The following is a 25,554-nucleotide window of genomic DNA, read 5'->3' on the forward strand; positions in this document are numbered from 1 at the left end:
TTGAACCTGATATTGATATGGTTGCTTTCTCAATGTCTTGCTCGTGATCCACGCATGCTTGACTATTCAAAAATCGTCCACAACATACTGAGTTTTCCGATGTATTGTTCATCTGGTAGTGTAGTCACTCTGACAGAATGTGCCTCTATAGCTAGCGGATCGAAATCTGTCAGGTTCTTTTTCAACAAAAATGAACGTCTCTGCTATTGGAGCTGTGTTTTTCTCTCGAATGGCACTTGTACCAAGCTTTGCATATCGCCGTGGAGTGCATATGGTTTGTAATAATTATTTCTTTCTTAAATAATCGTGTTTACATAAGGTATTGAATATGTTTCGAGGATTTATTATTTGATTAGTTTTAATAAAAATCATGGTTTTAAAGATTTTTCGCTTGTGTTTTTTGTTTGATTAAATTTTAAATTGTGAAGAATATTTCTAAGTATTTATAATATCATTGTATTGATTTGTATCTTTTTCTATTGTAAGATTTCTTAATTTGAAAGTTATTCAATTAATTTTGAACGATGTGTATCTATAATACATATACATGCATGACTATAAAACTCTGTCATGTCCTAGGTTTTAAGTTTTTCAAGTAGCCTTACGTTATTGAATCTCTTGTGCAAAGGAGACAGTGACCGTTCGCTTACTCGTGCTTTAGGAATAGATATTGATAATTAATTAACAGCGCAGTACCTCAAAGGACAAAATGCAGTATTATGCATTTCTCGCCCAAAAATGAAGATCTATAGAAAGCTTTAAACAACAAAGGTAAAGAGATATTAAATTCACATCCGGTATAAAAGAACTTGCATCTATTTTTATATCTACGGCGAGGGAGGGAGAGTGTATATGGTTTTTAATGTTTTTTGTTTTGTTTTATTTGGTTTTGATAGATTAGATTAATTGTTTTGCTTTTGATTACAAACACCATATAGACAGAATGCAGAAATAGAACCCAAAATGATTAAGTGGTTTTTTTTTTCAGTTTCATGTTTATTAACTTTTAATTTAATTGCTTATTTCTTCACGATATCTACTTGATCTTCATAATGAACATCTTTCATTTGCCAGAAGTGAAATGGAAAAAGAACTCTGCTTTGAAAAAACCAACTATCGGATCTTCTGTACACGAAGGCAATTATCGTAATTGGGATCCTCACTTTGCAACAGATGGTTTTGTCCAAAATGGCGGTACACAAATCTTTCACTCAACTTTCGAACAATATCCGTGGATCTGGATTGATTTGTTAGAAACTTTATCAATATCCTTTATTCGAATTTATAACAGAAGAGATGGCGGAGGTATGATATCAATGTATTGCTGGATTTTATGATTAACGAGGCCGAGTCTAATTATTTCTACCATAGATAGTCTGTTGAAATTTCAAGCAATTAGTTTTACGTTTATATTTTTAGGGGAAAATGATATTTTATTATCACCCAAATTTCCAAGGAGATCGTTTCGAAAATTATCAATTTAATTTGGGACCAAAGGAAATTTGTTGAAAATGCACTTTTTCTTTGAAATATATGAAAAATATTACAAAAGCACCAAAATGGTGAATTTATTCTTTTAAAGTTGCCCTCATGGTCTGGTGCAGGAAATATATCAAGGTTACCCCCCCCCCCCCAAAAAAAATAGTTTGTCCTAATGCGGAATATATTAGGTGAACATTGTTTGGACGAATTAACACTTTCATATTTAATGCTTTGTCAGTTTTTTAAATCTAAAAAACCCCATCACCGCCTCGAATAAAATAGGAAGTCATACTTTTATTTTTCGACTTTTTACAATAGTTTACAATACTGGGAAGCAATGACGCGTAAGCCGTTTTGCCATTGTACCTATGAAGGTTAAACTCTAATTCTCAACTCATACACGTTGCATACAATGTTAATTTTGTTTAAAAACAAAATTAAAAGGAAAATTATAATTTGGCTCCTACATGCAAATGAAAAGATTCGCAAAGTTATGCACTGTACACAGCCTCGTTAAGATTTAATGTACATGTACAAATTTACAGAAACCATTACCATTAAAAGATTACAAATAACAGTAAAACTCTTAAACCTAATTAAAAAACCCACATAAAATGGCATTTATAAAATGTTTTGCAAGGATTTAAACACAACGAAATGATTATTAAATAAACGTTTTTCTAAACAGGGCAAAGATTTCATGACGTTGCTGTTGAAGTGACAAATAACAGCGTTTATGTACAACGTGGCTTCTACAAAGGACCCGCGGTCACGGGTGAAATAGTGGACATCCTTTGTGACTACCCCGCCATTGCCCGCTACGTACGACTAAGAATAACGGAAGGATCTGGAAACAGTCTAAATATTCCAGAACTCGAAATATATACCACTTGATTTAAAACCGTCTGATTAGAAATGTAAATAAAATTTTATATGTTTCACTCTTTAATATTTATTACAATACAGGATCGTTGATGATTTGTGGTATATGAATTTTTACCCAAAGATTTGTGTGTACTCTAGTCCCGAGCCTTGTCTAGGACGGAGAAAACACACATCAAATTAGTTAACACTTATATACAATCGCAATCACGAGAAAATCTTTTACCACATGTTTTTTCAAAACTTAATTTTTTTTATATCAACATTACAGGTGTTAGCAGCCCAACTAATGAAATCACAAATTTGAAAGACATTGGTCGATCGATAAACTATTACTAACTATTATTGTTTGTTACAATGGAAAGAACTGGATATTTTAAAATATGTTTGTGTTGTTTTTAATAAATATCTAAAACATTCTATATTCATGTGGTTTTTTTTAATTCTTTAAGCTTAGAAGACCGACTTGGTGTTTAGCCAAAAAAGTACGATAAAAAACTGATAATTAAATGGGATCATCCTCAGATATTCAAATGCACACTATATTTTGCTATTTATCTAGAACATTACAAACGTAAATTGGTACAATAAATTTAATCAAAAATAAGGGAAAATTACAATTAGAATAGACGATTTCACTGTGGAAAATTAATAAGGCGTAAAATGTTTACTTTTATCTCTTACCTGTGGTATAAACTACCCGTGTGATAAACCTTTGTTTTATCAAACGGGTGATGCTTTTATCAAATACTTCCGGTCCGAACTATTTTTGACACAATCCCTCGCATCAACGCTTCAGTGACCTATTTTCGAGGATTTGCACGTACTTTCAACATAATTATATCTATTAAAAATAGAGAGCATTCGCAATTTTGTCAACAAACTTGATTATTCAAGTCTTCTCATCAGTATTTCCGTTTAATGAGGTGATTAAGAACTAAGAAATATTTTTTTAGAGCTAATAAATTATTTCAAGGTTTATTTCAGTGAAACAATAAAACCGTTAGATTTATATCCAAAAAATGACGTTCGAAATTGTATTGTGCAAGGTCACAATAACCGCATATAACACAACGTTGCATCATCGTTTTTAAATCTTAAAATAAATCAAATCGGGTCATATAAGGGACTGTCTCAAAAGCCTTATAGTGTGAGATAAATATATCATTTATCATTGTGTGATTTTATATTTCCTTTATCAACCTGTTGTACGTTTCTTTTGCCCTGATATTATTAAGCCTTTATTATCGAACGACTTCTTTGATTTATTTAATCATAATTTCCTTTTCTATAATTAAAGAAGGATAGATTGTTGATAGTTTAAGTCACCAGTATCTTAAAGTTATGAGCTAAATGTACTTTCCTAAAACAAAATTGATGGTATGTTAAAGCAAAATCGTTCCCACTCCGTTGATTCTTTTTTTTTTATCTTTGTCATTATTTTGAATGTTTAAGTTTATATAAAATTCTTATATTTGTGGATTTAGTTAAGCGTTATAGCCATGTCCATCATGCTTCTTATACTAGTAAGAAATATTGAAGTTTTTCGAAAAGTGGTCTTCTTTTGAATAATGTATTTTTTAACGCGGATATATGAACAAGATATAGTCGTGTATTAAGGAAGGAGTATTCTCATTATCAAACATTCCTCTTATAATAAGAAATTCATGAAATTTTGACACCGTCAAACGGATCATATTACCAAATGATTCTATCAGTTTAATCAAATTTGACCTTTTTGTTTTTCCATAAAGGTCAGGTCAAGGTCACTACCTTTTTCCTCAACATAAAGGATGATAGAAATAAGTGTAGCTCTTTGTAGTTCTGTAGACATTTGTTTAAGATTTGAAGAATCTATTCTTCAATGAAATGATAGAATTTCAGAATGTCTATCAGCTTATACTACTTAATTGGAATAAATATTTATACTAAAATTGATATTGCTTAGCCCGCATTTCCTATAATTTTCTTAAATTTTGAAGAAATTTTGATCATTTTTTTATGCTTCCAATAATAAGATATATCTGATTTTTATGTATAATGAAGACTTTATATAAAGATATAAATTGACAGAAAAGCTAATATATTGACCATTTAATAAGAGAGAAAAACTGATTTTAGTGATTTTTTCACAAAATCAATATATAGAATGGGCCCTTTAAAAAGCTTATAACAATGTAATTTGATAGGCAAACCATATTTTAATAACAAATTCTGAAACCCAAGTATCACATCATTAGTTCACATTAGTAAAAAAAATCCAATATTAATGTTATTGTTTTTAAAATGCTAAAACAGACTCGTTAACCTGCAGCAATTCTGAATTGCCAAACATGTGATATTTTCCTACGCCAATATTACGCCAAAAATATAGCCCTTGTTAGATTCTAAACATTGATCACCTTTTCTATGCCAAGTTGTAGGATAATAAAAAGGAAAGAAAAATATACTAATTTAATTTCATTCACCTTGATTTAATGAGCAATGAATCAAATTTACGTTTGACAAGTCGAAAACCAGAAAAGACTCCTTCCTTAATTTCCTTCATATCTGCATTTATTTGAATTAATATGGACAACTGCATTGGCGATATTGCTGGCATAACTAAATTCAAGTCTAGATATTCCAATTTAATAGGGTGATCAATAAATTCATACAGAACTGACTATATCTGATACACAACTCCTTAAAAACATGTATTGATGGTTCTGTGTTGTGGTAATTTTTCCCCATATCAAAATGTTGCGTTTTAAGTCATTTTTTCTCCATTCTTCCCATTTGTAATCCTTAATATTTTTCAAAAGGATAGATATGAAATAGCAGATATTGTCATTGAGTAGAATCCATACAAATGTTTGTATACTTATCCTTACCCTCTTAATTCTTAAGATGGAAAATGATTGCTTCCAGTTGAGAGACACGCACGAGCCTGGTTTATATAACAAAGAATTGTTAGCACTGTACCTTGCTTATAGCTCTTCTATATATAATTTGATGTGCATTTCATGCTTTAGAAAAATAAATCTTTGTTTAGTAATGGATGTCGAAACATTTAAATCAGTACATATTTTCCAATACACTAGTGCGGGAGATTAAGACAGATATAAACACTTTAGAAAGCTTGATGTGAATGGGAAATTTATTTCTTTGCATTTTTATTTATAAGACTATATTAGGCATTTTACTTCAGCAATTAAATGTTTTCTTTGGTGATTCTTAAAGTTGTTAATGTAGTTAGCATTGCAGAGAAATAGAATTTTTTAAATAAATCACGTATAAAAGAGTTACCCAAAGAACTGCTTTACCATTATTGTTCATTAGAACGTTACAAATAAAAAAGGACAATTTGCCATATTTGTGAAGGTAAACATGGTAACTAAAGCTACTTGGAGTTCTGAGTGAGGTCAGTGTGGGCAGTCCCTGGAGTATACAGCAAATCAATACACGATGTGAAAGTTACTTGGAAATAAAGTTGTCATTTCAAATATTTAAAAATATCCATCTTAAAGCTTTTTAAAATTCTAGCGTCGAAAGCTATGTCGTTTCACGGGATCGCTTAGATTTCTGTCTTGTCAAATATAAATGATTACAGTCCTTTATTGCAAGAAAAGGAAGGGCTAATACTTCGTGGAAGTATGTATAAAATATTATTTGATCAGAAGGGACGTCGCAATCAATGGCTATTATGTACGATCATCTCCCATCTGACAGTGTTTGCATGATACAGAAATCTCGTAATTTATTTAAAACAATTGACAAAAGCGAGTCGGAGATTGACCTTTGATGTGGCGTTTTATCATCTAATCGCAGTTTACACAAAACATGATAACTGCTGATGCGTTAAAAGCGCACTGCATGTAAAATCATAATAGGTTAAAACAAGATGTAACAGATGACACGTAAATAATTTTCAGCTTTTACAATACTTTATGTGCTCAAGCAGCCATGGGTAAGAGTGAGCTGTGGGACTCTGGACCGTGGCTTGAAACGATGAGACAATGCGTGCATTAGGGAGAAATCTATCAAAAATATTTGATGGTGCGTCTTATCTTTTGACTTTATGGTTAATAGAATATGTTTTTCATTCAGTAAATAACTTATTATGCAAAAAAGAATGCACTCAGCAACAAATAGGCTTTATTACAGTGTACGACTATTGTCAATTATTTTGGAAAGTATGTAGGAGAATTCGTACCCTAAAGATACATTTCTTCATCGAACTAGAGGTTAAATCGTAAATCGTGATGAATGATTTAACGTTAAGCTCGATTGTTAGCTAATTTGCTGCATTTATCTACCAACTAAGACCAATCAGATAAACTGTCTTGGGTATAGGGTGTTTATATAACTATATACTTAGTCTACCTTGCGTAGCTTGATCTTGAACACTTCACAGGTAGACTTATAGTGAATGGTTCTGATGATACATCTTTTGCCTATTTTTCATAAACATTCAGAAAAATTGAAATTTCATTATCAATATTATACTTATATGATACTGCTTGGAAATGGTATTAAATCATTCACAGCTTAGATATGCTTGTGATTATGAATTAAAAATTGAACTATAACAGATTGATATTTATATATAATCAATTGATAAACAACCGCTCTAATTACACTTTACATAAGATTGTATCTTATTTTAAATTTTATGTTTGGTTTTCATGAAAAGAGCAAGTCTAAAATTAACAACTAGTATGTGCATGAATAATGTATGCATACGCTGTGGCTAGTTCTGTAATTCGTTTATTGCGAAGCAAACCGTCAAATATTGTCAACTGAAATACAAGTATGAGCAATTTAAAACTTATTATACTGATGATGAATGCTGTGTTGAGAGTTGTTGCTCAGCTATGGTACATGTACGAATTGGTAAAAACATTGGGCTTCACAGTCTCAAATTGTAACGAGCAAAAAGTCGATAGTATGTTATCATGTGCAGCGATTGGGCGTGTGGCAAAGGCTCCTACATACGTTTTTATTGTTGATAAAAACCTATGTTTATGGGATTGTAAATCTTTCAAAAATGATTATCCGTCTGTTGAAAATCATAAATGGCGTCAATACGGTAAGTTAACACAGTTTAATTTTTTTCCATTGAACCAAAACCTTTTGATCACTTCAATAATCGGGTTTTTAGTTATTTCAATTAAGCTTTTAATGATTTGAAATACAAAATGATCAGTTGCTAACACTATAGGTGTATGTTTTGAATACCCATATTTTTTCCATGTTCACTCAAACGATAGCATAATATCATAGGAAAACGAATCAAAATTATTCATTCCTGCTGAAAACCGCAAAATAAAATGTGTTTTGTTTCATTTTTTAGGTGTACTGGTAGGAATGTTAATTTAGCTTTGTAAATGTCTTTTTATATGTAAACCAATATAATTATATCGTTCAGCTTGAAAATTTTGTTGAGCCAATTTAACAGCATATGCATTTTTGGCCAATTAAATTCTATCAGTTTCTTTTAAAAGAAAAAATCCATGTTCCCATTAAAGCTGGGTTTTCTCTCAATTGACACTTGTTCCAGTCTTTGCAATTTACCTTGGATTGCATATAGTTTGTTATTCAAATTTTATTTCTTATCCTTATTCGTATGTTTGTTAAAATACTCTATATACATTGTCACAAGATGAGCCGTAGCATTTAGGTCAACTGAATGAAAACTGAAAGGAGTGGCAGGGTGACTGAAAAGTAGACCTGTATGACATTCAGTCAACTTTTAACTACTTTCCAGTCATCTTACAGTTAACTGAGTAGCGGAGCTATATTCTGCGCTTTTAGAAAATATTTCATTTACCAGAGGTGAAATTGAGGAAGAACTCCGCTTTGAAAAACCAACTACAGGATCATCTGTACTCGAGGGTGATTATGGTAACTGGGATCCTCATTATGCGACAGATGGTTTAGTCCAACGTGGCAACACAAAAATCTTTCATTCAGTTTTAGAACGATTTCCTTGGATCAGGATCGATATGTTAGAGACTGTACCAATACTCTTTATTCGTGTACATAACAGAGGAGATGGATTTGGTATACTATTTATTATAAGTTTTAACATTTTTCGATTTAATATTTAAGATTCACTGTAACTCTATATAGAATTTAAAATCCGTTAAAAAAGGTACCCCTGAAGATAAAACCTAAAAATAACGAACGCATGATGAATATATCTTTGTCATTTTGTAGACCTAAGGGTCACTTAAAGATGACAAAATGACTATGTCATTCCGACAATCTTTACAAAACTTGCAGTTAACAGTTCACTAATTGTCAGAGCTTCATCCTGTGAAAACTGTTAAGCATTACATGTACAAAAAGTGTCGACACATTCACAAATTTCTTTAAATGATATTTAATGTTTCTTCAAAACAGGGCACCGATTCCACGACGTTGCTGTCGAAGTGACAAATAACAGCGAGTATGTACAACGTGGGTTTTATCAGGGACCTGCAGCTAATCATGGCGAAGTAGCTATAGTGGATATCATGTGTGACTACCAAACTATTGCTCGCTACGTCCGACTAAGAATAACGAAAGGGTCTGAAAATTATCTTAATATTCCAGAACTCGAAATATACACAAATTGATTACTTTCTTCATACGACAAACGTGTAGTTCATCCCTCGTTTGTTGTGAAACGTTACCACTTGAGGAAAACAAAAAACTTTCAAATATCATATATTTGCATTTTGGTTGATACATTTTATAAAAGACTGATTTAACAAGAAAATTGTCTTGTCAATAACATAATTAATTTCTTTTCGTTAGCATATGAAACTATTTTGTAAGTGTGTTCGATATGTTTTCTAGTGTTAAGCGTAGGATTTAAATAATGCAGATGGATATGCGTGTTATATGTCACAGGTATTTAAAAAGGTGTATCTTACATGTGGTCAATCGAGTTCGTATTCAGCTTTCAATATAACTGAGGGTAAATCGAAATTAATATCGGTTCAGATTCTTTATTTTATAGAAAACTTCAATAGACAAACGTCATCAAGATGTGGAGAATCCTTAATTAAATAAATATTTAATTTGTATATTGTCTTACAGAAGACCAGGAAGAAAATAAACGCATTGATATGTGTTTATAATTAAAGCTGAGTACATAACTCATGTCTATAATAAATTGTTCCATTTGTAATGAGTTTTTGTTATTAATGAACAAAGTGAAGGGGGAAATAATGACATAATCATAACCTAGCATACATTCAATGGTCTTGAACACAGACTTATTGCGGATTGTTTTGATGATATATCTTGCTTCTATTTTTAAAATGTTTTGTAAATAATGGGGGAAATTATAATTTCTTTATCTATCACTTTTCAGAACTTTCTTAGAAATGATATTAATCAATTGATATCTAAAATACGTCCATAGCTCTGAATTTAAAATCAATTCAAAACAGATTGATATTCATGTATGATCAAAATGACAAACAACCGTTTCAATAACAGTTTACATTGTATCATGTTTATGTTTACATTAAACGTACAAACATAAACCGTTTCAATTACAGTCTACATTGTATCATATTTATGTTTGGTTTACATGAAACGGACAGGCATAGATTTAACTATGTTCATTCATAATGTATTTATACGCTGTATTTATACCTTCTATAATTCGTTTATTTCGAAGCAAACCGTCGAGCAATTGCAAACCGAAAAAGCAAGAATGAACAATTTGAAATATATTTTACTGATGATAGATATTTTCTTCACGATAGTAGCTCAGCCATGGTACAAATTGAAATCAACCTCTGGCTTTACAGTCTCTAATTGTACCGAGCAGAAAGTCGATAGTATGTTATCATGTGCAGCGATTGGGCGTGCAGCAAAATGTGTAACATATTATTTCAATGTAGATGAATACGTATGTCTATGGAATTGTAAATTTTTTGAAAATATGTCACTGGCTTTTGAAAATCAAGGATGGCGTAAATACGGTAAGTTAATACATTTCACATTTTTTTCAATGAACATTAACCTTTTAATCACTTCAGACATCTGTTTTTTCTTTGATAATTGATTGAACATTTGATAAATAGAAAGAGCCAGTACATAATAAAACACCAAAATAAAATGTTCGGTTGTTAAAACTATTAATGTGTATAATACTTGTATTTTTTCGAAGTTTTTACTTAAACGATAGAAGGAGAAGAACGAAGCGAAATTTTGCACTGTTTCTGAAAATAAACAAATGTGTTGCAATTGTTTTATTTCATTATTTTGGAGTAGGGGTTGAAATGTTATTATAGTATTGAAAAGTTTTTTTATAATGTAAATTTTTATACTTATATAGTTCAGGTAGAAATTTTGTAAAGTTGATTCGGTAAAATACGCATCTCTAGCTAGTCAATCGAAGTCTATTTTGAGGCGATATGAGATACCTGTCGATATTAACATGGATATGTTAAGTACATAGTTATCAAATTACTTTCATCAATTTTGCACTTTTTAGATATAAAACATTTCTTGAATAAAAACGTTTTAAAAGTTTTTGGAAAGGTAAAAATACTGAAAGCCCCAACAGGATTCTTGACTTACAGATTCGTAGTTAACGCTAAGACTCATTGCGCTACCGTGTTTGTTAACTATTTTGGGAAAGAAAACATTCATGAAATTATACTTCCTTGTATTATAATGTGTATTTATTGTGTAGTTATTGTGTATTTCGATAGGAAGTACGTCAAAATACTGGAAATGTTTCATACCACCCTAAGATAGAAATTCTTCTTCACAAAAAGAGAAAGCTTTGCCATTGAAGCTGTATTTTCTCAAAAATGACAAATGTTCCAATCTTTTCATTTGGCATGGATTGCAAATAGTTTGTAATGCATATTTTATTTAGATATAATCATAACATAACTATTAGCCATCGCTGTTTTGTTGATTCAATAATTGATATCTTTTAATTCAAATCTATAATTCGATGAATTTTTGTTAGTGTATTTTATTCGTTTAATTTTATTTGATGAAACATCTCTACAGTTATCTTAAACCTGGCGTTCATTATAATTTGTTCAGAAAAGTCGAAGAGTATGTGTTTGCTTTTTGATATTCGATTTATTTAACCTATTTTATTTTGATATGGTAGACGCACTGTTTAGCTTTTGAATACAATCTCCACATTAATAGAATGCCAACGAGTGATTGATAATGCTTAAGTATTTTCTTAATTTTTGCTTACAATCTTCCATTTATTTGTATGTTTATTATGATATATCCATGTAAACCATCACATGATTAACCTAGCTTTGCATCTCAGTCAATTGAATAAAAACTGAAAGGTCTTGAAGGTGACTGAATGGTAGAGCTATATCACATTCAGTATTTTTTAAAATTTACTTTTCAGTCATCTTTCAGTTGACCAAATAGAATAGCTTTAACATGTGCTTTAAGAACTTCTTTTATTTAGAGGTGATATGGAGGGAGAACTCCGCTTTGGGAAAACCAACTAACGGATCTTCTGTATACGGAAACGATTATACTAACTGGAGCCCAGATTATGCGATAGATGGTATTGTCCAAAAGAACGATACACAACTCTTTCATTCAGCTTTTGAACAATTTCCATGGATCAGGATCGATTTGTTAGAAATAGCACCAATATCCTTTATTCGTGTATATAACAGAAATGGCTTAGGTATGTTATTTATCATAAGTCCAAGCATTACTCTATTTGATATTTACAATTACTGGTATTGTGTTCTAAAAATACAGAGTGGAATATTAAATCCTTTAAAAGAATACTCCTAATGGTAAAATCTAAAATAACAAACACGGGATAAAGCTCTGTCATTCTCCAACGCTTTTCATCGCTGCGACCTGAGTTCGATCACCGTGATGGACAGTGGTTGTATGTGAAATGGTATGGTGGTCACCCGCTTGCACGGACAGGTGTGTTTTCTCCGGGAACTCCAGCTTCTTTTACATCAATGACCCCCTCGGGCTCATATACGTACCTACAAAATATATTAATATAAGTTGTAAAATTTGTTTATCAATGATTGTGATCAAAAATTCATTTCCATTGACTAGACTAAACGGTGACTTTGAGATGACATAATGTCATTTAGTCAATCTTTACAAAATTGCAGTTAACAGTCCACTTAATGTCAGAGCTTCATCCTGTTAAAACCTTTAAACATTATAAAAAGTGTCCTCATATTCACAAATTTCTTGAAATGATAATTAATGTTTCTTCAAAACAGGACACCGATTCCATGACGTTGCTGTTGAAGTGTCAAATAACAGCGATTATGTACAACGTGGGTTTTACCAGGGACCTGCAGCGAATGGCGAAGTAGTGGATATCATGTGTGACTCCCATACTGTTGCTCGCTACGTCCGATTAAGAATAAGGAAAGGATCTAATAACTGTCTCAATATTCCGGAACTTGAAATATATACTCATTGATTGCTGTCTTCATACGACAAACTTGTACTTCATCCCTCATTTATTGTGAAACGTTAACATTTGAAGAAAACGTTCACAAATCATATTGACTTTTGATCATCCCATGTCTAACACATATACATGTACTTAATGAATGAAAAGAGAAAAAAAAGAAAAAAAAATATAAAAAAAGCAATAAACATATTTTTCCCTCACCATCAAATCAAATGTATTTGGTTACATAATAAATATTTTTTTTTCGTTTCTTTAATTATTCTTCACAGTTATTATTATTCACAATATTAAGACTGAAACTCAGCAAACCACTTTTAACCAATAAATCCAGATTATCAAATGCTGTACTATTCCAGGAAATGCTTATTTTTAAAATACAATACAAACATTGAATTATACATGTATCTCATGTTAAAACAAAATAAATTTTAAAAAAAAGCAAACAAGAGTTCTGGCAGCACACATCGATTTTGTTACGTTAGTGCATAAAACAACGGTTGCCTAGGTTATGATAAAATAGCAAATTTATACCTCCTTAGAGCCATATAGAAAGTTATGTCCGCTAATATATATACTAGAATATGCTTTCAAAGATAATAATTAACATTTGCTTTATAGTTAATTTTCAAATCAAAGAAGAAATTGGTGGACTATAAATCATTATCGAAAGGTACCGCGTAAAGGGCTGAATATTTTAGATTGTGTGGATTAGTTAAAATAAATTCTATATACAAAAGAAAGCTACAATGGGTAACAATAAAGATCTTACATTCCTATGTACATGTACATCATAATGCATAGACAAATAAACAAAGTTCATAACATATTGAAACTTGTGGACAAGAGACATACAGTTTGTCAAAAAAGCCTCTCGTTCGATGTGGAGAGCCCTGAATTTGTTATGTCAGTGGTTTATACCAGATTAAAAGTAATACTTGTATCTGTTGCATTCCAACGGGACGTGGAATGGCAATACCTATGCGAAGGAGAGAATGATAAAAAAAGATCAATTATCACAGATAACAACATATTTGATTTTTTGTTTATACATTATATTTCATGATTTTAAATTTTAAAATTAAATAATGTACTAGAGTAATTTGTAATAAATGGTAGATATACTTCTTCAAAAAACAAAAATCAATTCATGAAAATTTACCTGATTGGTACAAAGAATGTATTTTAAGAGACAGTACGGCGCATCTATTCAAAAACCCAACTTGAAAAAAATTTCCGATCGGGTTTGGTATTTTTGTACTACTCATGAATGTATAAACTTTCAGAAAATTACAAAGTTCTCCGTGCAATAAATCTAATTATATCATTAAAATTAATAATTACGTATAACCTATCACATAAATACATTGCAACGTGTTCGGGGTTCAGCCTTCTATACTATTACGCATGCGTATTTACTGTAAACAAAATACATGCAGGGCTCGCGAAGAATCTCCTGGGCAGGTTTGTTGATAAAAATATGTCTTTTCTACTTCTCATAGGTAAAAACTGTTCTCAGTTTTTAAAATAACCACAATTATTATTTTGTAAGCATGTATTTATCGTGTTTATCATAGAAGTTGCTACAACCTAAATCTATTTTTATAAATGAGGCCCCTTGAGGGGTTATTTGACATATATATGTCTATTCATTTTAAAATGAACCTGAATTGGTAAACCATTTATAAATTATCGAGAAAGAAAGGATGTGTTTCATTTAGGGAATCGCTTTAACCTCGTTTTCCATGATGACCGTAGTGGGACGAAGATCTTGTAGTTTTCAGCACGTGTCAATTACTGTCAATCAAAGTCCACGTGGTACAAATAAACGATATAAGATTATTCCGGTTTGTAAGACCCTTGAATTTCCGGAAGCTCATAATTACGTTAATTAAGTATGTGAACGGGATTTTCATGTATTTTAACTATTACAATCAACGTTATTTCTTATTTCCTAACTATACAATAGGTAAATCTGAAGTTATTCACACATGTGTTTTCAGCTGTACTGTCTCTTTAACAAGACGATTTGTCTTGTCAATAAGATATTTATATGAGTCACTATTAATAACTAGCAAACGCCTCTTGGTCTTAAAAACAACACAGACTTATTGTGAATAGTTTTGATATAATATCTTAATAATTCTAATTTTGAAATATCTTATAAACAATGGGGCAAACTGAAATTTCTTTATCAGTATCACTGATTCAGAACATTCTTAGAAATGGCATCAATCAATTGATATCTAAAATGCGTCAATCACAATGAATTCAAAATCAATTCACAACAGATTGATATTCATTTATGATAAAAATGATAAACAGATGCTTCAATTACAGTTTACATTGTATCGTATTCATGTTTGGTTTACATGAAACGGACAGGCATAAATTTAACTATGTTCATTAATAATGTATTCATACAATGTGGTTAGTTCCATAATCCGTTTATTGCGAAAGAAACCGTTGAGCAATTGCAAACCGAAAATCAAGTATGAACAATTTGAAATTTATTTTACTGATGATAGATATTTTCGTACTGATAGTAGCCCCACAATGGTACGAATTGAAATCAACAACTGGCTTTACAGTCTCTAATTGTACCGAGCAGCAAGTCGATAGTATGTTATCATGTGCAGCGATTGGGCGTGCGGCAAAATGTGTAACATATTATTTCAATGTACATGAATACCTATGTTCATGGAATTGTAAATTTTTTGAAAATAATTCACATGCTGTAGGAAATCAAAGACTTGTGTGTACTCTAGTCCCGAGCCTTGCCGAGGATGGAGAAATCACACATCAAATCAGTTAACACTTATATACAATCACAATCACGAGAAAATCTTTTACCACATGTTTTTACAAAACTTCAATTTTTTATACCAATATTACACGTTGAATTGGTTAACACTCATATACAATCGCAATCATGAGAAAATTTTTGATACATGTTTTTACAAAACTTCATTTTTTATATCAACATAACAGGTGTTAGCCGCCCAACTCATGCATTTTATTGCAAGATGTCAGCTATTTTTTTTTTTTAAATCAAATAATTTGAAAGACATTGGTCGATCGATAAAGTATTACTCCAAGTTTGTTACAATGAAAAGAACTGAATATTTTAAAATATGTATGTGTTGTTTTTAATATATATCTATAAACATTTTATATGCATGTGTTTTTTTTAAATTCATTATACATGTGTAAGCTGAGAAGACCGACTTGGTGTTATGCCAAAAAAGTACGATACAAAATTGATACTTAAAAGGGATCAAATGCACACTATTTTGCTATACATCTGGAACATTACAATTGTAAATTGGTACAATAAATTAATTCAAAAATAAGGGAAAATTACAATTAGAATAGAGTATTTCACTGTGAAAAATTGATAAGGCGTAAAATGTTTACTTTTATCTCATACGTGTGGTGTATACTACTCGTGTGATAAACCTTTGTGTTAACAAACGGGTGATGCTTTATCAAATACTTCCGGTCCAAACTACTTTTGACAAAATTCCTCGCATCAACGCTTCAGTGACCTATTTTCGAGGATTTGCATGTACTTTCAACATAATTATATCTATTAAAAATAGAGAGCATTCGCAACTTTGTCAACAAACTTGATTATTCAAGTCTTCTAATCAGTATTTCCGTTTAATCGGGTGATTAAGAACTAAGAAATATTTTTTAGAGCTAAAAAAATATTTCAAGGTTTATTTTAGTGAAAATATAAAACCATAAGATTTATATCCAAAAATGATGTTCGAAATTGTATTGTGCAAGGTCATAATAACCGCATATAACACAACGTTGCATCATCGTTTTTACATCTTAAAATAAATCAAATCGGGTCATATAAGGGACTGTCTCAAAAGCCTTATAGTGTGAGATAAATATAACATTTATTATTGTGTGATTTTATATTTCCTTTATCCAACTTGTAAATTTCTTTTGCCCCGATATTGTTAAGCCTTTATCATCTTTGAATCATTTAAACCTAATTTATTTTTCTATAATTTAAGAAGGATAGATTGTTGATAATTTGTCACCTGTATCTTAAAGTTATAAGCTAAATGTACTTTCCTGAAAAAAATTGATGGTATCATGTTAAAGCAAAATCATTCCAAATCTGTTGATTCTTTTTTTTTCTTTATCATTATTTCGAATTGTTTAAGGTTATGTAAAATTCTTATATTTGTGGGCTTAGTAAAGCGTTATAGCCATGGACATCAAGCTTATACCAGTAAGAACTATTGAGGTTGTTCGTATAGTGGTCTTCTTTTGAATAGTGTATTTTTTAACGCGGATATATTAACAAAATATAGTCGTGTATTAATTTCCTTTATCTCTGCATTTATTTGAAGTAATATGAACAACTGCATTGCCGATATTGCTGTCGTATCTAAATTCAAGTCTAGATATTCCAATTTTACAGGGTGATCAATAAATTCATACAGAACTGACAATATCTGATACACAACTCCCTAAAAACATGTATTGAAGGTTCTGCGCTGTGGTAATCTTTTCCCCATATCAAAATGTTGCGTTTTAAGTCATTTTTTCTCCATTCTTCCCATTTGTAATCCTTGATATTTTTTGAAAAGAATAGATATGAAATAGCAGATATCGTCATTGAGTGGAATCCATATAAATGTTTGTATACTTATCATTACCTTCTAAATTCTCAATATGGATGATTGATTCCTTGAATTGAGCATTAATCGTTATATGAGCATGTCTTCACCAGTTTCTTGTTTCTTTTTCCAACAGTTATGAAATACGGCACGAGCCTGGCTAACATAAGAAAGAATTTTTAGCACTGTATCTTGCTTATAGCTCTTCTACATATAATTTGATGCGCATTTCATGCTTTAGAAAAATTAATCTTTGTCTGGTAATGGATGTGGAAACATTTAAAGCAGTACATATTTTCCTATACACTAGTGCGGAAGATTAAGACAGATATAAACACTTTAGAAAGCTTGATGTGAATTGGAAATTTATTTATTTGCAATTTTTATACACATGTAAGACTATATTCGACATTTTACTTCAAATAAGTATTTACTTCAACAATAAAAAGATTTCTTTGGTGCTTCTTAAAGTTGTGAATGTAGCTAGCATTGCAGAAAAATATGTAATCAATCAATCAATTACTAGTAATCACGTATAAAAGAGTACTACATTATCATTATTGTTGATTAGAACGTTACAAATAAAAAAGGACAATTTGCCATATTTGTGAAGGTAAACATAGTAACTACAGCTACTTGGAGGTCTGAGTGAGGTCAGTGTCGGCAGTCTGTGGAGTATACACCAAATCAATACACGATGTGAAAGTTACTTGGAAATAAAGTTGTCATTTCAAATATTTAAAAATATCCATCTTAAAGCTTTTTAAAATTCTAGCGTCGAAAGCTATGTCGTTTCACGGGATCGCTTAGATTTCTGTCTTGTCAAATATAAATGATTACAATCCTTTATTGCAAGAAAAGGATGGGTTAATACTCAGTGGAAGTATGTAAAAAAACATTATTTGATCAGAAGGGACGTCGCAATCTATGGCCAATATGTACGATCATCTCCCATCTGACAGTGTTTGCATGAGCCAGAAATCTCGTAATTTATTTTAAACAATTGACCAAAGCGAGTCGGAGATTGACCTTTGATGTGGCGTTTTATCATCCAATCGCAGTTTACACAAAACATGATAAAGTTCTGCTGATGCGTTAAAAGCGCACTGCATGTAAAATCATAACAGGTTCAAACAAGATGTAACAGATGACACGTAAATATTTTTCAGCTTTTACAATACTTTATGTGCTCAAGCAGCCATGGGTAAGAGTGAGCTGTGGGACTCCGGACCGTGGCTTGAAACGATGAGACAATGCGTGCATTAGGGAGAAAACTATCAAAAATATTTGATAGTGCGTCTTATCTTTTGACTTCATGGTTAATAGAATATGTTTTTCATTCAGTAAATAACTTATTATGCAAAAAAGAATGCGCTCAGCAACAAATAGGCTTTATTACAGTGTACCACTATTGTCAATTATTTTGGAAAGTATGTAGGAGAATTCGTACCCTAAAGATACATTTCTTCATCGAACTAGAGGTTAAATCGTAAATCGTGATGAATGATTTAACGTTAAGCTCGATTGTTAGCTAATTTGCTGCATTTATCTACCAACTAAGACCAATCAGAAAAACTGTCTTGGGTATAGGGTGTTTATATAACTATATACTTAGTCTACCTTGCGTAGCTTGATCTTGAACACTTCACAGGTAGACTTATAGTGAACACTTCACAGGTAGACTTATAGTGAACACTTCACAGGTAGACTTATAGTGAATGGTTTTGATGATACAGCTTTTGCCTATTTCTCAAATATTTCATAAACATTCAGAAAAATTGAAATTTCATTATCAATATTATACTTATATGATACTGCTTGGAAATGGTATTAAATCATTAACAGCTTAGATATGCTTGTGATTATGAATTAAAAATTGAACTATAACAGATTGATATTTATATATAATCAATTGATAAACAACCGCTCTAATTACACTTTACATAAGATTGTATCTTATTTTAAATTTTATGTTTGGTTTTCATGAAAAGAGCAAGTCTAAAATTAACAACTAGTATGTGCATGAATAATGTATGCATACGCTGTGGCTAGTTCTATAATTCGTTTATTGCGAAGCAAACCGTCAAATATTGTCAACTGAAATACAAGTATGAGCAATTTAAAACTTATTATACTGATGATGAATGCTGTGTTGAGAGTTGTTGCTCAGCTATGGTACATGTACGAATTGGTAAAAACATTGGGCTTCACAGTCTCAAATTGTACCGAGCAAAAAGTCGATAGTATGTTATCATGTGCAGCGATTGGGCGTGTGGCAAAGGCTCCTACATACGTTTTTATTGTTGATAAAAACCTATGTTTATGGGATTGTAAATCTTTCAAAAATGATTATCCGTCTGTTGAAAATCATAAATGGCGTCAATACGGTAAGTTAACACAGTTTAATTTTTTTCCATTGAACCAAAACCTTTTGATCACTTCAATAATCGGGTTTTTAGTTATTTCAATTAAGCTTTTAATGATTTGAAATACAAAATGATCAGTTGCTAACACTATAGGTGTATGTTTTGAATACCCATATTTTTTCCATGTTCACTCAAACGATAGCATAATATCATAGGAAAACGAATCAAAATTATTCATTCCTGCTGAAAACCGCAAAATAAAATGTGTTTTGTTTCATTTTTTAGGTGTACTGGTAGGAATGTTAATTTAGCTTTGTAAATGTCTTTTTATATGTAAACCAATATAATTATATCGTTCAGCTTGAAAATTTTGTTGAGCCAATTTAACAGCATATGCATTTTTGGCCAATTAAATTCTATCAGTTTCTTTTAAAAGAAAAAATCCATGGGAATTTTCTCTCAATTGACACTTGTTCCAGTCTTTGCAATTTACCTTGGATTGCATATAGTTTGTTATTCAAATTTTATTTCTTATCCTTATTCGTATGTTTGTTAAAATACTCTATATACATTGTCACAAGATGAACCGTAGCATTTAAGTCAACTGAATGAAAACTGAAAGGAGTGGCAGGGTGACTGAAAAGTAGACCTGTATGACATTCAGTCAACTTTTAACTACTTTCCAGTCATCTTACAGTTAACTGAGTAGCGGAGCTATATTCTGCGCTTTTAGAAAATATTTCATTTACCAGAGGTGAAATTGAGGAAGAACTCCGCTTTGAAAAAACCAACTACAGGATCATCTGTACTCGAGGGTGATTATGGTAACTGGGATCCTCATTATGCGACAGATGGTTTAGTCCAACGTGGCAACACAAAAATCTTTCATTCAGCTTTAGAACGATTTCCTTGGATCAGGATCGATATGTTAGAGACTGTACCAATACTCTTAATTCGTGTACATAACAGAGGAGATGGATTTGGTATACTATTTATTATAAGTTTTAACATTTTTCGATTTAATATTTAAGATTCATTGTAACTCTATATAGAATTTAAAATCCGTTAAAAAAGGTACCCCTGAAGATAAAACCTAAAAATAACGAACGCATGATGAATATATCTTTGTCATTTTGTAGACCTAAGGGTCACTTAAAGATGACAAAATGACTATGTCATTCCGACAATCTTTACAAAACTTGCAGTTAACAGTTCACTAATTGTCAGAGCTTCATCCTGTGAAAACTGTTAAGCATTACATGTACAAAAAGTGTCGACACATTCACAAATTTCTTTATATGATATTTAATGTTTCTTCAAAACAGGGCACCGATTCCACGACGTTGCTGTCGAAGTGACAAATAACAGCGAGTATGTACAACGTGGGTTTTATCAGGGACCTGCAGCTAATCATGGCGAAGTAGCTATTATAATAGTGGATATCATGTGTGACTACCAAACTATTGCTCGCTACGTCCGACTAAGAATAACGAAAGGGTCTGAAAATTATCTTAATATTCCAGAACTCGAAATATACACAAATTGATTACTTTCTTCATACGACAAACGTGTAGTTCATCCCTCGTTTGTTGTGAAACGTTACCACTTGAGGAAAACAAAAAACTTTCAAATATCAGATATTTGCATTTTGGTTGATACATTTTATAAAAGACTGATTTAACAAGAAAATTGTCTTGTCAATAACATAATTAATTTCTTTTCGTTAGCATATGAAACTATTTTGTAAGTGTGTTCGATATGTTTTCTAGTGTTAAGCGTAGGATTTAAATAATGCAGATGGATATGCGTGTTATATGTCACAGGTATTTAAAAAGGTGTATCTTACATGTGGTCAATCGAGTTCGTATTCAGCTTTCAATATAACTGAGGGTAAATCGAAATTAACATCGGTTCAGATTCTTTATTTTATAGAAAACTTCAATAGACAAACGTCATCAAGATGTGGAGAATCCTTAATTAAATAAATATTTAATTTGTATATTGTCTTACAGAAGACCAGGAAGAAAATAAACGCATTGATATGTGTTTATAATTAAAGCTGAGTACATAACTCATGTCTATAATAAATTGTTCCATTTGTAATGAGTTTTTGTTATTAATGAACAAAGTGAAGGGGGAAAATAATGACATAATCATAACCTAGCATACATTCAATGGTCTTGAACACAGACTTATTGCGGATTGTTTTGATGATATATCTTGCTTCTATTTTTAAAATGTTTTGTAAATAATGGGGAAAATTATAATTTCTTTATCTATCACTTTTCAGAACTTTCTTAGAAATGATATTAATCAATTGATATCTAAAATACGTCCATAGCTCTGAATTTAAAATCAATTCAAAACAGATTGATATTCATGTATGATCAAAATGACAAACAACCGTTTCAATTACAGTTTACATTGTATCATGTTTATGTTTACATTAAACGTACAAACATAAACCGTTTCAATTACAGTCTACATTGTATCATATTTATGTTTGGTTTACATGAAACGGACAGGCATAGATTTAACTATGTTCATTCATAATGTATTTATACGCTGTATTTATACCTTCTATAATTCGTTTATTTCGAAGCAAACCGTCGAGCAATTGCAAACCGAAAAAGCAAGAATGAACAATTTGAAATATATTTTACTGATGATAGATATTTTCTTCACGATAGTAGCTCAGCCATGGTACAAATTGAAATCAACCTCTGGCTTTACAGTCTCTAATTGTACCGAGCAGAAAGTCGACAGTATGTTATCATGTGCAGCGATTGGGCGTGCAGCAAAATGTGTAACATATTATTTCAATGTAGATGAATACGTATGTCTATGGAATTGTAAATTTTTTGAAAATATGTCACTGGCTTTTGAAAATCAAGGATGGCGTAAATACGGTAAGTTAATACATTTCACATTTTTTTTCAATGAACATTCCCCTTTTAATCACTTCAGACATCTGTTTTTTCTTTGATAATTGATTGAACATTTGATAAATAGAAATAGCCAGTACATAATAAAACACCAAAATAAAATGTTCGGTTGTTAAAACTATAAATGTGTATTATACTTGTATTTTTTTCGAAGTTTTTACTTAAACGATAGAAGGAGAATAACGAAGCGAAATTTTGCACTCTTTCTGAAAATAAACAAATGTGTTGCAATTGTTTTATTTCATTATTTTGGAGTAGGGGTTGAAATGTTACTTTAGTATTGAAAAGTTTTTTTTATAATGTAAATTTATATACTTATATAGTTCAGCTAGAAATTTTGTAAAGTTGATTCGGCAAAATGCGCATCTCTAGCTAGTCAATCGAAGTCTGTTTTGAGGCGATATGAGATACCTGTCGATATTAACATGGATAAAAGTACATAGTTATCAAATTACTTTCATCAATTTTGCACTTTTTAAATATAAAACATTTCTTGAATAAAAACGTTTTAAAATTTTTTGGAAAGGTAAAAATACTGAAAGCCCCAACAGGATTCTTGACTTACAGATTCGTAGTTAACGCTAAGACTCATTGCGCTACCGTGTTTGTTAACTATTTTGGGAAAGAAAACATTCATGAAATTATACTTCCTTGTATTATAATGTGTATTTATTGTGTAGTTATTGTGTATTTCGATAGGAAGTACGTCACAATACTGGGAATGTTCCATACCACCCTAAGATAGAAAATCTTCGTCACAAAAAGAGAAAGCTTTGCCATTGAAGCTGTATTTTCTCAAAAATGACAAATGTTCCAATCTTTTCATTTGGCATGGATTGCAAATAGTTTGTAATGCATATTTTATTTAGATATAATCATAACATAACTATTAGCCATCGCTGTTTTGTTGATTCAATAGTTGATATCTTTTAATTCAAATCTATAATTCGATGAATTTTTGTTAGTGTATTTTATTCGTTTAATTTTATTTGATGAAACATCTCTACAGTTATCTTAAACCTGGCGTTCATTATAATTTGTTCAGAAAAGTCGAAGAGTATGTGTTTGCTTTTTGATATTCGATTTATTTAACCTATTTGATTTTGATATGGTAGACACACTGTTTAGCTTTTGAATACAAACTCCACATCAATAGAATGCCAACGAGTGATTGATAATGCTTAAGTTTTTTCTTAATTTTTGCTTACAATCTTCCATTTATTTGTATGTTTATTATGATATATCCATGTAAACCATCACATGATTAACCTAGCTTTGCATCTCAGTCAACTGAATAAAAACTGAAAGGTCTTGAAGGTGACTGAATGGTAGAGCTATATCACATTCAGTATTTTTCAAAATTTACTTTTCAGTCATCTTTCAGTTGACCAAATAGAATAGCTTTAACATGTGCTTTAAGAACTTCTTTTATTTAGAGGTGATATGGAGGGAGAACTCCGCTTTGGGAAAACCAACTAACGGATCTTCTGTATACAGAAACGATTATACTTACTGGAGCCCAGATTATGCGACAGATGGTATTGTCCAAAAGAACGATACAGAGTTCTTTCATTCAGCTTTTGAGCAATTTCCTTGGATCAGGATCGATTTGTTAGAAATAGCACCAATATCCTTTATTCGTGTATATAACAGAAAGAGCTTAGGTATGTTATTTATCATATGTCCAAACATTACTCTATTTGATATTTCCAATTACTGGTATTGTGTTCTAAAAATACAGAGTGGAATATTAAATCCTTTAAAAGAATACTCCTAATGGTAAAATCTAAAATAACAAACACGGGATAAAGCTCTGTCATTCTCCAACGCTTTTCATTGCTGCGACCAGAGTTCGATCCCCGTTATGGACAGTGGTTGTATGTGAAAGGGTATGGTGGTCACCCGCTTGCACGGACAGGTGGGTTTTCTCCGGGCACTCCAGCTTCTTTTACATCAATGACCCCCTCGGGCTCATATCCGTACCTACAAAATATATTAATATAAGTTGTAACATTTGTTTATCAATCATTGTGAACAAAAATTCATTTACATTCATTAGACAAAACGGTGACTTTGAGATGACAAAATGGCTATGTCATCTTTACAAAATTGCAGTTAACAGTTCACTAATTGTCAGAGCTTCATCCTTCGAGAACCTTTAAACATAATTAAAAGTGTCCACATATTCTGAAATTTCTTTAAATGATAATTTTTCTTCAAAACAGGACACCGATTCCATGACGTTGCTGTTGAAGTGTCAAATAACAGCGATTATGTACAACGTGGGTTTTACCAGGGACCTGCAGCGAATGGCGAAGTAGTGGATATCATGTGTGACTCCCATACTGTTGCTCGCTACGTCCGACTAAGAATAAGGAAAGGATCTAATAACTGTCTCAATATTCCGGAACTTGAAATATATACTCATTGATTGCTGTCTTCATACGACAAACTTGTACTTCATCCCTCATTTATTGTGAAACGCTTACATTTGAAGAAAACAAAGACTTTCACAAATCATATTGACTTTTGATCATCCCATGTCTAACACACATACATGTGTACACGTACTTAATGAATGAAAAAAGAAACAAAATAAAAAAAATAAAATTAATTAAAAAGCAATAAACATGTTTTTCCCTCACCATCAAATCAAATGTATTTGGTTACATAATAAATATTTTTTTTTTCGTTTCTTTAATTATTCTTCACAGTTATTAGTATTCACAATATTAAGACTGAAACTCAGCAAACCACTTTTAACCAATAAATCCAGATTATCAAATGCTGTACTATTCCAGGAAATG

The 25,554-nt window shown here is 31.1% G+C and overlaps 3 long non-coding RNA genes and 1 other non-coding gene across 4 annotated transcripts; all 4 read left to right on the top strand.

Annotated features, from left to right (window-relative positions):
* LOC109621010 (uncharacterized) lies at positions 1–2,656 on the top strand. The gene is made up of 3 exons (XR_010713153.1): positions 1–274; positions 1,075–1,305; positions 2,171–2,656. It is a non-coding gene; the product is annotated as an uncharacterized lncRNA (long non-coding RNA).
* A 4,504-nt stretch (positions 2,657–7,160) lies between these two features.
* On the top strand, positions 7,161–9,491 carry LOC105338183 (uncharacterized). The gene is made up of 3 exons (XR_010712545.1): positions 7,161–7,435; positions 8,180–8,409; positions 8,752–9,491. It is a non-coding gene; the product is annotated as an uncharacterized protein (transcript).
* Positions 9,492–9,971: 480 nt separating this feature from the next.
* LOC117682442 (uncharacterized) lies at positions 9,972–12,969 on the top strand. Its single transcript, XR_010713154.1, has 3 exons — positions 9,972–10,328; positions 11,801–12,028; positions 12,597–12,969. It is a non-coding gene; the product is annotated as an uncharacterized lncRNA (long non-coding RNA).
* Positions 12,970–19,493: 6,524 nt separating this feature from the next.
* Positions 19,494–25,543, top strand: LOC117682441 (uncharacterized). Its single transcript, XR_010713152.1, has 5 exons — positions 19,494–19,823; positions 20,555–20,785; positions 21,128–22,711; positions 24,184–24,411; positions 24,973–25,543. It is a non-coding gene; the product is annotated as an uncharacterized lncRNA (long non-coding RNA).
* The last annotated feature ends 11 nt before the right edge of the window (positions 25,544–25,554 follow it).

The sequence above is a fragment of the Magallana gigas genome, chromosome 4, assembly GCF_963853765.1.
Source record: "Magallana gigas chromosome 4, xbMagGiga1.1, whole genome shotgun sequence".
Classification (NCBI taxonomy): Eukaryota; Metazoa; Mollusca; class Bivalvia; order Ostreida; family Ostreidae; genus Magallana; species Magallana gigas.